The 16747-nt window shown below is 36.7% G+C and overlaps 1 protein-coding gene across 3 annotated transcripts in view; it reads left to right on the top strand.

Annotated features, from left to right (window-relative positions):
• The window catches only part of FILIP1 (filamin A interacting protein 1), a 232981-nt gene that overhangs the window by 28429 nt on the left and 187805 nt on the right, over positions 1-16747 (top strand). For 2 of the 3 annotated variants that reach the window (XM_033217691.1, XM_033217689.1), the window contains exon 1: positions 6230-6703. The exons of the other annotated variant lie outside the window; for it this stretch is intronic. The gene's annotated coding sequence lies outside the window, so the exon portion shown is untranslated. Of the gene's footprint in view, positions 1-6229; positions 6704-16747 lie in introns of those variants that run through there. 3 annotated transcript variants of the gene reach the window in all.

Raw genomic sequence — 16747 nt, 5'->3', positions numbered from 1 at the left:
ATAGTCGTTTTTCCATTTTAGCAGTTTTAATTGAAAGTTTTATATAAAATTATTCCTACATCTTCTCTATTGTTTCTTCCTTATATATCCCCCTTTCCCTGCTACTTGAGAAGATTGGCTTTCCCTTCAACGGTCTGTTTTGTGGTCTTCGTCTAGTGTTAGCCCAGTGACAACCACCTTGCTGGAGTAAATGCCCACATGGACAGTGGTGCTATTAGCCTTTTCCTGCTGCACCTATTCAATGCAGATGACATAGTTTTTCCTGTGAACCTGGACTACTTTGCCAATTTGCTGACCTTTATAGTGTTCTTGCACAATCTGAACTTCATCATCCTTTCACATAGGCATGCATCTAACATTGTACTTCAGATCCAGCTCTTTGAAAAGAGGAGAAGACATAATCTTCCTGCAAATGTGGGAAGGTGCATTGAAATGCTTCTTACAGTTCTCTTTCAGTCAGAAGTCCCAAAGGGACTGGACTTCATTTTGGCTGCTTCTGCTTCAGTGATGGCTGCAAAAGGGAAAAACTGAATAGTCTTAAATTCTTTTATTAATCTTATAGAAGAGGGAAAGGTGGCTTAAGAGAGATTAAGTGATTTGCTAAGCTCACACAGGTAATAAACAAGGGAATCTGGACTTAAACTAGCTTTACCCTACTCCAGAATCAGATATCTTACTGTCTGTATTTTTAAGAAAGCCCATTTTTCAGAGTTAACTATATATATGTGTGTATGTGTGTGTGTGTGTGTAGTGTGTACATACAAACCTATATACTTTGTGAAGAAAATGCATTATTCTATGTGGTTTTATGCCCAGTCACTGGCTTTCTGATTCTGTATCTGTTTCTTAGAGAATTAATGTCCCAACCTCTTATAAGAAATTGTTAAAAGTCATCCATTACAACTAAGAATTGAGTATTGAGCAAGAGTAGATTGTGACTCTGGCACAGGAAAGGAAGCAGGAAATAGACTCAGGAGAAGGTTATCTGACCCTGTTGAAAAGTAGGATGCTTGTGATCTGTAAGTGTCTGTAGAATATGGTCCTAAAATAACTTTCAGGATTACACATGTTCTAGTAGGCTTGTCCTCCAGAGGTTGGCTTATGGGGTGTCAAAAACACAACAACTTTTAGGATTAAGTTCTAATAACCCACTTTCAAGCACACACGCAGAGAAGTGAGAATTTTAATGTCTAATACATACATATAAGTCCTTAATTTATGGCAAAGGCAAAAATATTATCTTAGTTTATTTAAAACCTAGTTTTTCTCTTTCCTGAAGCAGTTGGAAAAATAAATAATTTAATATTTTATGAATATTTGTGGGTGTGACAGTACTTATTGTCAGGACAAGTATTTATTTTATTACAAATATATGTATCTATTATTATAACAGTGTTAGTGCTGTTTCTTTTAAGGTTTTATAAAATCTAAATAGAAGAATAGCTAGATTAATTGAAAATTCAAGTGTCTTCAAATTGTGAAAGCTGATTATATCAAGTGTAATATAATATTATGTTGATGCCAAATAACTTACTAATGTATGATTTCCCCTACATTGTTTTTCATTTTTTCTTGTGTTGTTGGTTACATCTTTGAGAACACATAGCTCCAAAACATTTTTAAATTGTTTATCAAATCATAAACCAAAAGTATATTTTTAGAATGTAATTTTAGAATTTCATTAAGCATTAAACTCATTCATCATAAAACATCATGCATTGCTTGTTTTAGAAACAATACTGAACAGCTCATATCCTTTGCTTAAAAATAGACTTTTTTTTAAAGCAATTATCTTCTTTTCAGTCCAATTTTTTCTTTTCTGGTATTCAACAGGACTTCAGTTCCAATGAATTTTTATTTTACTATGCTAATCATGAAATTATCCCATCTTTTTTTCCTGTCTCCTCCAAAACTGTTGGATTTTAAATGTATTTTTTGGTCAGAGTATATATATTCAGGGATAGTGAAGTTCATATGCCTTAACCCTCAGTGATTGATAAGAACAGGCTACTGTGACTATTGTATGTAAGAGGCAGTTAAGTAGTTAAGAACACAAATTTTTGGAACCAGATTTACTAGTTCAAATTCTGGTCCTGGTATTTATCAACTAACATGCAACCTTGGCCAACTTATTGACATCTCTGTGCTTCAATTTTTTGCCTGTAAAATGTGGGATAATAATAATACCCACCTCATAAAGTTATTGTGAGAATTAATTGGGTTAATATATGTAATCCCTTAGAACTCTGTGTCTGGCTAATAGTAAGTGTTACATAGGTATTTTAATTATTATCCTGAGATCTATTACTTTTCTTTGAAATTTTAACAAATTCACTTTTGGGGACCAAGGAGGGCAGATCACTTGAGGTCAGGAGTTCGAGACCAGCCTGGCCAACATGGTTGAAACCCCGCCTCAGCTAAAAATACCAAAAAAAAAAAAAAAAAAAAAAAAAAAATTAGCCGGGCATGGTGGTGTATGCCTGTGGTCCCAGCTACGCAGGAGGCTGAGGCAAGAGAATTGCTTGAACCTGGGAGGCGAAGGTTTCAGTGAACCGAGATCGCACCATTGCACTCCAACCTGGGTGACAGAGTGAGTGAAACTCTGTGTCAAACAACAACAACAACAACAATAACAGCAAAATTTTTTTTTTTTTTTTTTTTTTTTTTTTTTTTTTTGAGACGGAGTCTCGCTCTGTCGCCCAGGCTGGAGTGCAGTGGCCGGATCTCAGCTCACTGCAAGCTCCGCCTCCTGGGTTCCCGCCATTCTCCTGCCTCAGCCTCCCGAGTAGCTGGGGCTACAGGCGCCCGCCACCTCGCCCGGCTAGTTTTTTGTATTTTTTTTTTTTAGTAGAGACGGGGTTTCACCGTATTAGCCAGGATGGTCTCGATCTCCTGACCTCGTGATCCGCCCGTCTCGGCCTCCCAAAGTGCTGGGATTACAGGCTTGAGCCACCACACCCGGCCAACAGCAAAAATTTAACAAATTCAAAATAATTAATTCACAATCAAATAATTTCCTTCTACGAATTTTTTATAGGTATCTAATGATGACCCAACTCTGTCCAGAGAGCCTGGAAGCATTTTCTGTATGCTCTATAGTTTTCTTTATCTTTTCTTTAATCTTTTATATGTTCATTTGTCATTTAGTCTTTCTTATTTATTGAACACTTACTGTGGTGCTTAGGTAGCTGGAAAAAAACAAACTGAAAAATTCTCTGGTACCGGTGAGCTTATATTCATCATCTCAAAGTGAGGCAATAAATGTTAACAGAGCATGTTTGATTGAAAACTTGTCTCATGCCACCCACCCACTACCCTCAAACATTATTAAAGTAAACATTGTTTTGAAGCAAATGTCTGTTTTTCTCTTCACTGGTATATTAAAGAACTTAATTAACTTATTAAATAACTTAACTTATTTTTGCTTTTAAAAATCACTGTGCTTATTTCAATGAACAAGGCGGGAAAATTTGATTTTAGAAATGGGTGTAGAGATAATGGGTCAATGCTCTTATTTAATTTATTTGCCTTTCCCTCCCACCCCCCCATAGCATTAGTCTATCTTCTTATTAAAAACTTTCATCATGACTCATCCTTGAAGTTGGGATATTCAGCTTTATTTGTAAATGGATCATAGGTTCTCAGAATGCTCACACTTAGGGCTGTGGGAAAGGATGCAGCTGAACAGTAATATATTAACAATATGTGTTGAAACAGCAGTTCCTTGTTGACTGTATACAAAACACAAATTTCTAATAGTTCTTAGCTGCACCACTTCCTCTGCAGATTATGTCGGAAATGCTTTAGTCTGAATAATCATTCCCGGGGGGGAAAGCCTTCAAAATAAATTTACTTTATTGCCTGTGTGTGTGTGAGTGTGTATGTTAGAGAGAGAGAGAGAGAAAGTCTGATTATTGTAGAATACCGAGTCAGTCATGTACATATGCCTAGTATAATTAAAGAACATAATTTGATGATAGCAATTATATGAATATCTAATTATATGAATTATTCTGTATGCTGTGGCTTGAGACCACATTGTTTAAAAATAAACTAATAGCAACAATAGACAGCTAATCCAAAGGTTAAGGAAAACAATGGTGAGAGAATAGGTTTTCATAAAACAAAACAAAACTGAAAACTTTAATTATCTGGATAGTTATGGAAAAAATAAATCTCTCACCCCTTTGTGGCCATAAGGGCAAAGGGGGTTTTTCCCCTCAGTTATCTCGACATTTGGCTACCACTCTTCTTTGATTCATTTTGGTCTGGAGATATCTGTAAAGTGAACTCTTAGTAGGGGTCAAATAATATATCCCCAGAGTTATTTTTAGTGGATTTTAACCTTGGGCTGTTGCATTTGGTGTGTGTGAGGGGAAGTGTATATATTTTCAAACAGTAATTTATCCACATCCCACCCTGACCCCCCACTTTTTTTGGAGACAGGGTCATGTTGCCCAGGATGGAGTGCAGTGGCACAATCATGGCTCATGGCACCCATGACCTCCTGGTCCCAAGCCATCATCTCACTTCAGCTCCCCAAGTAGCTGGGACTACAGGCATGTGCTACCATGGTCGGCTAATTTTTTGTAGAGACAGGGTTTTGCTATGTTGCCTAGGCTGGCCTTGAACTCCTGTCCTCAAGTGATCCTTCCACTTCAGCCTCCCAAAGTGCTGGTGTTAGCCACTGTGCCCAGCCCCTTTGTAATGTTTTAAAAGTTCTGATGATTCTGAATTATCTCATACTTCACTTAAATACTTTCTACCTCTATTAGAACCCACTTTTGGGGACTGTGAATAGATTAAGTTTCTAAAAGATCCATTAGCTCAATAAGAGTCAGTTAATTTCACATGAGAGCTCTTTCATCTTAATAGAAGTCTTTTTTTTTTTTAATCAAGGTTGGCTCAGACTCAGAAAGACTGGGTCTGAACAAATGCAATTTTACATGCATATGGTAGTAAGTACATTAAGGGAGCAGGTTGTATGCTGTCAGTGTGCCATTTGGAGTGAGAAGAACTGAGATGTTTTCGAATGGCTTGAGCAGGTGAGGGTCATTTCTTTAAAAAGAAGGACACGCACACACTCCTGATTGAAGTGGCAAACTTTCTCAGAGACGTAGGGTTACCCAGCACATAAGCTACTTACTGCAAGTATGCAACTCTTAAAATATTACATCCACACCTTTACATATGTCCTTGGTTCATCTTCAGTTTGCATGTCAAAAAGAGGGTATCTTTAATCTGACAAATTGATCTCAGGAAGAGGGTCAACCTTTATAATGGTATTGGTGAGATTTTTGTCAGGGCCATATTCTAGTTTGTTATTCAATAATGTTTCTCTCTCTCTGTGTGTGTGTGTGTGTGTGTGTGTGTGGTGTGTGTGTCTCCCTTCCTATTTTACCTGTGGCCAAAAGGACCTCCCTCAGTTTCCCTTAGTGTTAATTTCACATATGTAATTAGTAAAACAGTCCCCAAAACTAGTTAAACAATTTTTAGAAAGTTTCAATCTCAGCAGATTCATACCGTATTATGTAGGATGAAGCACATAAAGTATCTTGAGACATTGTTCATGTTGTGGAGACTTGAGGGTTAATGATGAGGCAAGCCTATCAACAACCAGAGGTATCTCGTGTCCTGGATTTCCTGGAGTGTTTACTGTGTGTTACTTTGAATGAATGACCTGAGTGAGGATGCTAAGATTTTCCGTCTTAACATTACTCCTTTCAAAATCATAATGTTATAGACATTCCTTTATGGTAATTTTATTTTAATAACATGCAGGTACATAGCTGGACAAAAGTCTGATGTGACTAGGTAAGTGATCTAGCTATAAATGAAACACACCAGTGTCAAAAGCTGTTTGGAAGTGATCTCGTACTCATTTTCACAACCAACAGTTGTGATACACTTTTTTGAAACCTCCCTTTACGCAGAAGAAGTGATACACTTTTAAAAAGCATTTTTTATTTCAGAACATTTATCTGAGAGAGCCTAATTGAGAAGAATATTGCATTAGTAAATTGCTCTGCCCAAGACAACTGCTGCTCTGTTTCTCTTCACGTTTTAAAACCTAAGTCCCAAATCTCAGTCTATAGTTAAGAGCTTCAAACAATAATTACCTCTGTGAAATAAGCAGAAGTCCTTAAAAGGGTCTGTCGGCTTTCCCGCAATCTTTTACAGGGTGAGCAGCGCTGTATCCACTGATAACCCAGCTGCTTAGGAACTGAGTAAAGCCGGCTCCAAACTTCTCAGCTGTTGACAGGCTTGACTTGCTGAGAACACCAGTTAAATATAGCACCCGCGAGCTCAGCTCCTCAACATAGTCATTGCTCGGACAGTGTTGTGAAGAGAGCAGAAGAGGAGAAACCTAATCTCAGAACCCAACAACACCTAGCAACAGTTGAAAAAACTTTTAAACAAAAGTCTGGGTGGGAGATATACAACAACTTCCAATTTCTGCTGATCGGGATTTCAGGGAGAAGAAGCTGCTTTCCCCCCTCTCTACTCTGTTTCCTGCATGACTTCAGCTATTGGCTAGTTCTGGGAAAGAAAGTGGGAAAAGCTTTTTCCTCTGTATTCTTTTGAGCTGGATAGTTTTTGAGAACTCGAATCTGTCTTGGGCTGTGAGACAAGCCACTGGGTTCTTCAAAGGATAAACTACCTCCATAGAGGACATACCTTTGGTTAAAGGAGCTGCCGTCAGGTAAGACCAAAATAAATAACTACTTGCTCTCTTAAGAAATATCTGTTTCCACAAGAAGAGAATTCTCTTCCATTCTGTTTTGTCTGTTTCCTTTGATTCTTCCTGTTCTACGATGTGATAGCACATTTAGAAATTATAACCATTGTGAATTATTTTTAAAAAGTCAGAAACATCATCTTTTCCTCAAAATCATACCGATTCCTTTTTAAACACATATTTATCGTGTTTTAGTAGATATCAAAATATTTCTGCCAAGTTAATGCTCTTCGGCAGGTAACAGAAATATGACAAAGAACATTTCATATCTCATTTCACAATTGGGATGGCTAAGCAATGAAAAGGATATCTCCCCTAGAAGTAAAATAACTTTCATTTACTAAAACTAGCTAACCAGCTTGTGTGGTAAATGAGAGGAAAGTCTCGCATGGTGTTTGTATTGCTGTACTTTTTAAACCTGCTGTTGTATGTGTCTCCTTTTGCCTAATTCTCTGATTACACTGGTACACCTTGTGCTGGTTCTGACCTCGTTACACTGCAGTCACCCCGAAGGCTTCTGACTGGGCATAAAATATGCCTGGTATTAAATCACTACTCTTGAAGTTGTTGACTATAACTACTCAAGATAATGATATTTGTGTATTTAAAAAAAATAAATTAATGCTTGTGTTTAGGTATAACAGATTCTGTTTTTAAAACAATTAGAAAATATTTTCTCTTAAGTTGCATGTATGTGTGTATGAATGTGTTTACTATAGCATGAAGGAAATCCTCCTTTCACGTGATGACATCTTGTCTCCCCTTCCATGAGTTGCCATGCAATTTTATCAGAATGCTTAGAGTAACCAATTTCATGTTGAATATGACAACTTATGGCTGTACATTGTTGATATAGTTAGTATTGACATCTGGTGGTTTGTAATTGGGCTAGATTTGCATAAAAATATTTTTCCTCTAAATGAACATGATGATTTGAATAATTTTTGTAGTCTAAGGATAATATCAAAGAATTTATAGAAGCACATTTTAACTGGAATTTTTAAACTCTATTCTATCAATGTAAAGAAAGAATTTACCCAAGACCAGTTTTGAACATATTATTTGTTGACAAATAAGAATGTATCATCCTTTTCAGAAAATGATCCTCTTTTAAGAAAAGCTAATTAAAGCTTATATAGCATATACTCAGGAAAATGAAACAGTGCACCCATTTCAGTATGTATTATGTTTTATAATTCTGATTACTTGTTTATACAGTAAATAAGTGAATCACATATGATACAAATATGTACAAATAATAGTGCAAAATGCACTCTGGTAAGTTTACTATTAGAGAATGAAACTCCTGGTGCTTTAATAGAGATGGAGTATCTTTGTCTCGAAGGAGTTTGAAAAGTCAGAACTAAATGCTTTACATTGTTCTTGCTTTTGTCCTAAGAAGGGTCACGTTGTTGGCTTAAAAATGTATGTGTAAGGCCAAAATCTACCATTGATTCTAGGCATGTAATTTCTTTTGGAGTCAGTGGGACAGTGTGGCGATAACTGAGTGCAGCATTTGGCCCTGTGTGAAAGTCGTGTTTGCTTATGAAGTGAATTTTTCAGTATCATTAATTGTCTTCATTGTTGTACACTTATTCTTGAGAATCAAGAGCAACTCAGCTCAGGCTAAGCCACACGGTTTCCTCCACTACATGAACAATCAGGCTCTCCATGACAATGCAGATCTGTTCTCCTATTCACTCAAGTTCATAGTTCTGTGACATTTTGGAACTGTCCCTTTCCCCTTTACCATGAAAGTTGTTAGATTCCATTGCCATGTCTTCCACCACACTAATGCCTGTTCTCTTCATGCTAGTTTGGATTGTAACAATGCCGTTCTCTCCTACCCCTTGTTGCCATCCAAATCATCTTGCCCATGACCACGAGACTGGTTTTACTAAAGCATTGCTATGTTTGTCTATCTACTCTTCAGTTATCTTCTGGGGCTTCTAGTAGCTGCCAAACACCTAGGCTGGGTATTTTGAAAACCTTCCATCATCTGGCACCTACTTCACTTTTCCAGTCTCACTACTATGACTCAACAACAAGGTCCCTCTGCTTCAGGTATTTCAGATTATAGGCCATTCTCCAAACACATACTCAGTGAACATTTCAATACCCCAGCTTTGCCCCAGCTTTTATTCTCCCTGCCTGGAAGACATTTACTCTCTGGTCCTGTAGAAACTTTGCCTACTCTTTAAGACCCAGATCAGAGTCTTCCACTTTCACAATGATATTCTGGACCATACATTTTAGAAGTGATTCTTTCTAAGTTTAGACAGCTTGGTGCTCTGTTAGAATTAGGGTACTTTTAAGTAGGGTTTGCCTCTTTATATTCAGAACAATTTTATGACGTCTATTAGGTGCAAGGCAGTATCCTAAGCATCACTTGACTTTGGAGCTTCTCAGCTGCAGGCATGTTGCGGATGTTCTATTCACATTTGTGGCTCTGATATCTGATGATAAGAGAAAGTATGGATAAGTATAGAATCAAGAAAAGCAACTGTAAGTTAATAACTTTTTACTTCAGAAATTTCTCAAGGAAAGTCTTCTTGGTTTTACCATGCACAGAAAAATTACAAACACTTTTAACTACACTCATGTACTTGATTGTGGAAATGATGTTGTATCTCTCAGGAATAAAATAGAAAGGGGAAATATGACAGGACTGTGTATGTATATATGCATGCATGTACACACACACACACACACACACACACACACATCCTGTGTATCTACCTAGACCTCTAAATACTGTAACTTTTATATACTTTTGTTATCTTTTGGTGCCAGGTTCTGCTTACAGTTACTTTTGGTACAATTCATTTAAATCATGGCTCCTATTTGTGGATCATGAATTAGAATCTGGCTTTGAACAAGAAAACATTTAAATACGTTATGATCCTTTTTCTGTTCTTTTTCTCTTGATATTTTGAAAAAGAGATATTTTTCAGTGTTATCTTTAATTTCTCGTGAAAACTGTAACCTTATTGGGTGAGATAAAGCAGGAATCATACTTTCGAAGCAATTTGTTCTGTATCCACCAAAAGAAAAACATTCTCTTAGTATTTATATTTTAAGATGGACAAAGTGGTGAAATTTACTCTTTTAAATGGATATTCAGTAAGAAACCCTATGGAATTTTCCAATGAAATTTATGAAATATTTAATATGTTCATTAAGCACTGGTTTCCTTGTGGTTATAATTTTTATTTATTGTTTAGAAGTGAAACTTTGGGGTTTACACAGTCTAAATAATGCTACCTGTGTTTTCCTTTTTTGGCAGATGAGCATTTTTTCATAAAACATATTCTTTAAGATATAAGATTTTACACAGTTTGTTTAATCCACATTTTCATTCATTTGTCTAATCTTCCTTCTTTAAACTTGTGGGTTTTTGAAAGGTAGCACTAGGAGAAATGAGGGGGCAAGCTCGTGTTGAGATTTATCTCAACAGAAAGGTTTAAGAGAAAAAAGGTTAGTTAACAATTTATTAGAAAAATGACATCTAAAAATTTGCAGTATAAAATTGTTTTTACATTGTTTTTAATACATATAACAATAAACAGAAAAAAAGATGAACTAATAAAAATACATTTTGTTTCTTTAAATCTGAGTTGAGGATATAACCAGAATATGTTCATGGAAGAGGAGTCAGAAAAGGTTAGTACTTGAGTAAGTCAGTCAGATAGCCTGGATTCAGATTTCAGCTCAAGGTGACCTTAGGCAAATTAATCTCTGTGTCTCAGTTTCTTCATCTGTAAAATGAGGGTAATAATGCTATTTCCTTATAAAGTTTTTTTGAACATTAAATGACTTATAAAATCTGTAGTTTATAATTTATTCTTCAATAAATTTAAGCTAGTATGGCTTTATTACACCTTAAATGTAGTTATTTGTTTACTTTAATCTTTGTTGCACACAAAATTCTTGGATGCAGATAGTTTCTGATCTCAACTTCATAGATTATAGGAAAGGTAGGAGAATGTATTATTTAAGTTTGGAATCCTGCTTGGGACATACTTTGCTGCTGGGTACTCTAAGCAGACACAATTTGAACAGCAGCCAATAATTTAGTATGGAATTTATGTTTCAAACTCTCCCTTATCACTCAGCAGTCTGCTGTCTTATAGAACCATTACTAAAAAGGCTAAGAAATCACCCACAGCACAGACTGTTCTATGGTTTCTATATTTGCACTTGGAGATAAAGTGTGTTTATACATAGTGCTTGGGTGTCTGTTTTACAGCCGACTACACTGGGTAATGTACAGCAATGAAGACTTCCTCCTCCATGCAAGAACACATTATTAAATTTATCATTCTTTATTTCTTTCCTTAGATGATTTGTTTTGTTTTACTAACCTAGTAACAGATAAAAATGAAAAGACCAAAAAAGGTCATCATAAGCTAACTTTAACTTTACTAAATGGAAATGAATTCTTGCTATTCATTGCCCTTAATCCTATTCATTCTTCTTAAATATGAAAAGAAATATACATTCCAAGACAAAAAGTGTTATCTCGTAAGATGTGTGTGTATGTGTATTCCGCTTAATATTCTGTATACTTAACAAAAATATATAAAGCACCCTTATAAGCAGGAAACTTTCTTAGCAGCTTTAGTGGCAACAAACCTTATGTAGGACATACATGGTTTAAATCTGTCAATTTTACTTTATTTTTCCCAATTGAAAGAATAAGTCTCTAAAAGACGAGGCAAAACAAATTTTAAAATTGTCATTCTCTAATGAAAACTTTGTGTAGAGAGAAAGAAACAAAGGAAGGTAGGAAGGAAAAGTACAATAAAGAAAGAAAAGAAGGAAATAATTTTTCCTGGCTTTGCAGAATGAATACATTATAGTGGTACTAAGGCAAAAATATAGGAACCTCAGGAAAGTATATTGGATTATATTTTTCTTTTTTCTTAAATGGTCAGTCTATGCTTTAGCTAATGAGAGAAGGGAAAAGACAACAGGCAGAATATAGCTTTCCCTGGTAGAAGCTAAGGCAGTTTAATTTCAAAGACCGGGAAGCCTGTTCTAGAAGAATTTAGAATAAGGAAAGTCATACATGAACTAAGCAGCTTTAGCTGGCTGTTAACCAGCTGATTGCAGAAATTGAGAAACTCCCAGCACAGAAGTGAAGTAATATAACATAAACCAGCATCCCCATGCTGCTGTGTCTCTGAGGGCTTTGTTTAAGCCATAGCAACACTGAGACATCAAAAGAAGATTTGGGTCTTTTTTTCCAATTTTTGGGAAATGGTGTCAACGTGCATAATATTGGGTGATTTATGTGTTTCTGAGGTCTGTGAAAGACAAACTAAAAAGATTTTTTAAAGCTAATGCAGAAATTATCTTGAGTGATCTGATTTTAATTGAGCCCTTAAGGTTTAAGGTTATTTCTCTTTTTATTTGCTTGCCTAAATGCTGTTGCCTACCTCCTTTACCAAAACATTGAGGAAACGATGATTGTTGCTTCACTGACCAAGGACCCTATAAGTCTGTACTTGAAAATAGTCTTTTTTGATCTTGTAAAAACTCTAATTGCAATCTTCCCAAGTTACTTTCAATAAATGAATTATCTACTTCTTATCTTTGTAAGGAAAAGATGTAAGAAAGGTATGAAATGGACACATCAGAGTTGACTAAATGCATTCTTTAAACAATAATTTGCTGAAGATTTCAGGCCAAAAGGAGATTTGACTGAAAACAATAGACTACTGGCACCACCAAGACAATGGAGTTACTGCCAACTTGCCCTTGTTTATCTAAAAGATCTATGCAAAAATTAAGTTTTCACACACACATGTGTGCGCACACACACACACGATGACACAGTAATGGGAATAAATGAACATTCTTCTTCTTTCATATACTTATGTCTTAAGCAACTCATTTTAGGCCTTGCCTCTTTGACCGTGGTACCAAGCACAACAGAAAAGGAAGAGGTATTGCTGAGTTCATAATGCTATTTCAGTGTGGATGAGGAAATGATGCCCTGTGCCTGTATTTGGAGTCCTGTAGTTGCTGTGACGACAACACACACTAATGGCAAACAAAGAGGGTCTGCTCATCAGGGCAAGCCAGGAAGAGTTTTGCCAGCTCAGATTTTTCCTAATTATTCTGTAAGTCTTGAAATGTGACATTGGAGGAATTCAAGGATCTTTGTGTTTCATTAACTGTTTAGTAAGTGACACATGCTTGAAGAGCAGCCTGGTATTTGGATCAGGGAGCGGCCTTACATATAAGCTTAACTTTCATATGCTGTGTTGATAGATATCATCTTCTGGTTTGGATACCATCAAACCAACTGGTTTGGCCATAGCCTGTTCATTTTGGTCTTTAAGGAAGTCAGCTGCATTGGCAGAGTTCACTTCTCAGGGCCCCTCAACTTTTGGTAAGATATCCCCACCTTCTACATTCTGCTCATTCCACAAATAATAATAATAATGGCTACATGTAATATATATTATCTATATAATATACAACATATGCAGTACTTTTACTATATAAAATGATATGAATAACTAGCATATACTTGAGAAGATTACTATGTGCCAGGAATTGTGCCAAGCATTTTACATGGATGATTTTATTTGCTTCTCATAACAATCCTATGAGGTACTATTTTTATCACTATTTTACAGATTAGGAAAATGAGGTTTATAAATGTTAAATAACTTACCCAGTGGTAGATTTAAAATCCAAATCCAGGCAATTTGACCTTATCTATTCTATATTTTCAACCACTTTTTAAAATGCAGGCAGTTGTTTATGGAACACCTCCACCTAGATGACTATGAGATGTTTTAATGAAATGTATAGAATGTGACACTGCAGGGTAACAGCTGCCTCTATAGCATGAAAAGATTCACAAAGTGCAAAGAATGAAGAGATTTAGGGTCAGAAAGCCAACAGAGGCTCTTTTCCAGGATCCCAAAGTGGAATCAGAAGCTTCAATGGCCAGTAGAGTTGGGCCACCCTCGATGAGCTAGGCCTGGGGCACTGAGAAGCAGAAGCGATTCTTCCAGTTATTGATGGGGCAATGTGGTTCTTGGTTTCTACACTGCTGGGTTGATTCCTAAGAAGAGGATGTCATGGAGCATTTGATTTTGTACCACCTCCTTTGACACTGTTGGGGCTTTGGTCTGCTGTTGCTTCTATTGACAACTCAGAGCCACACCTTCTATTGTAAACTTTGAATGTGCTGCCAGTCTCTGCCTTGGTCATAAACATTTAGTTTGTGAAGTGGGTTCAAGAGGGAGTTCTATGAAATACTTATCTCCTTGTTGGTAGCAATACTTCTTCAAGAAACCTTTGGTGGAGTGTGTGTGTGTGTGTGTGTATGTTTTGGTCAGGAGGCAGTGAGGAAGCAGCTAGAAAGTGCTCCACATAAAGGCTTGTTATTGGTTCCAAATGACTTTGTTTTGGTAGTGAGTTGTTATTCTGGTAGCATGACACTCCTTCAAAAAAAAAAAAAAAGCAAGACAAAACAGAGAGCTTGCTATAGTTTAAGAAAAATTACCTGACACTTTTCAGCCATTGGTTTGCTACTGTAGATCGGTGGCATATTTTATGGGATGTTTTATTTAATTCTTTTATCTTTATTTGCCTGCATGATGTCCAAATATCTGACTATTTGGAAATAATTGAAACTTTTGAGTTTCTATTTGCATTTCTGGCATTTAACTTTCAGATTGTCTGAAGTAAAAGGAGAGCAATTCTAATAAAATTTTGATGGAGCAGATAAGGCTTTGCTTTCTCTTATGCCAGTGGCCATGAAGACTCCACTTTTCCAGGGTATCACATATCCCAGGTAGTGGGATTGAATACCCCAGGAAGGTGAATGTTTTATATGGGATGAAATATAATGGAATAAATCTCTACCTTCTGAGAAATTCTATTCTAATAAATTGAAACAGTAACTTGTCACAACTATACTAGCTCACCCCCTCCCCAAACACACTACATTCATTATTGGTTAATAGCACAGGACTTGTACTGCTACTCACCTGACAGGCTAAACATCTTCCTGAAGCAAATATATTGTTTGCTGTGTGACACAGACCTGTTTAATCCAAGCCAATGAAAAAGAAGTAAAGGCAGAGATGTATTACATTTCACGAAGGCTGTCTGCTTTCTTGACATAACATCTCTTGATTTCTTTGCAATAACTCAGTTTTCCTTTTGTCTTCTCCTGTCTTTATATAAAAAGATGTAACAGTGTCAAAGGAGAAAAAGAATTGTAATTTTTTTTTACCCACCCAGAAAAAGAGTATTAGTGTTCTATTCTTTGGAGACAAAGAGTTTGACTAGTTGGCCTCTGGAAGTATTTTTTTTCCCTTATTCAGTTATTCTAAATTTCTTTTGGCACACAACAGCGATAATTTCCACATTAGTCTTTAGCTAATTGTTAAGATATTAACAGCTTATCATAGTCATTCAAGAATTATCTAAGACTTCTGTAAGATTTCCTAGTTCTCTTTGCACATCTGCCCCTAGTCTAATTGTGAGCAGGCACAGGGCCTTGAGTACCACAGTGTCAATGATTACATGGCTTTGGTCCTGGGGACAGCTATACTTTACAGGAAACCAAAAGGAGTGGAAACCTCTAGCCTCTGACCTCACTTGAAACCATCAGATTATCTAGTACTGTGGTTCTCAACACTCTCCATGCATCAGGGTCACCTGGGGTGCTTTAAAAATGCAGAGACATACCTAGGCTATGTCACCAGAAGTTCTGATTGAAGTTGGCCTGAGAGGGTGCCCAAGTATTGGTCTATTTTGTAAGCTTTTGTGTGATTTTAATTTGCATCTGATATTGAGAACCAGTTATCACAATCATTTTAAAGACAGTACTTTTAAAGTACTTTAAAAGATAGTACTTTAAAATGATGAGTGCCACCTCATCATTTTAAAGAAGGTAGTACTGGAATGAGAAGTAACTCAGCTCAAGTTACGAAACCCTCTGCAGGTAGAATTGAGTATGGAACTGTGCTTACTCAACCCTTAGTAGTGGGTACTTTCTACACCTTGCAGTGGCTATGTTCCTGTCTTAAGAGAACTGAAACTCAGGATCGTTGCCTGGCTTTACTTTTAAGATCTTGACTTAAGGATTTTTGATTACTTTCTGGGTCCATTTCAATGACTGCACCTCAGTTTTGTACAAGAGTCACATAGGTGGAAAAAGAAGTAAAGCAAGGACCAGAACTTAAATCCCCTGAGCCCCAGTCTATTACTTTTTTCTATCACACAATCATAATAAAGTAGCTAATATTTAATGAATGCTTTCTGTATGTTAGGCACTAACAGTTTCATGAGGCAGATACACATATACTATATATTTTGCAGATAAGGAGGCTGAGGGAATTGTTCATCCTCCCCTCAGCCCCCAGCAAGCAGGTGGCAAGTCTGGGATGAGTCCAGGCAATTGGACTCCCCAGCCTGTGCTTGTAAGCTCTTAATCACTTTGCTATTCTGGAGCCCACTCTGAAAATATAAGGTGTTGAATGGCAGCTGCTCCCTCATATCAGCATCAGGGGTCTTGTTGCAGCTGGTTATGGTGCCCTTAGTTCCTGCTAACTGGGCTTTCTGCTTGACTAGAGATTGGGTCCTTGCCTTTCCCTCTATTTTCCCAATAAGTGGCCCAATTGGAGACAACCTATTCTTGTCAAGATTTTGTTATAATGCTCTATTTCTCCTAGTGACTTTGTTTCTTATTTCCTGTCTTTCCTTTCTCTTGGGGACCAATATAATATTTTATGCCTTACTTTTGGGCACATGAACTTTACCCCAGACATTCTGAACACAAATTCTACTGTCTTGTTTGGATCCTTGACTTTTCGCCTAGTCTTGTGAGTTTGGCTGGGTTCCCCATTTATCCTGGGATTCCTCTCTCTGGACCTCCCCCATCTTCTCTCACAATACCAGCAACAACAGGAAAGGATTAATCACTTTGCTTTCCTATACAGCCGGTACATTGGAAACAAGTTGATCTGTCCTGTG

This window comes from Trachypithecus francoisi, unplaced genomic scaffold (genome assembly GCF_009764315.1).
Source record: "Trachypithecus francoisi isolate TF-2019V2 unplaced genomic scaffold, Tfra_2.0 Lachesis_group10, whole genome shotgun sequence".
NCBI lineage: Eukaryota > Metazoa > Chordata > Mammalia > Primates > Cercopithecidae > Trachypithecus > Trachypithecus francoisi.
Note: the sequence above shows the minus strand (reverse complement) of the source record. Positions and strands in the feature narration are given on the sequence as shown.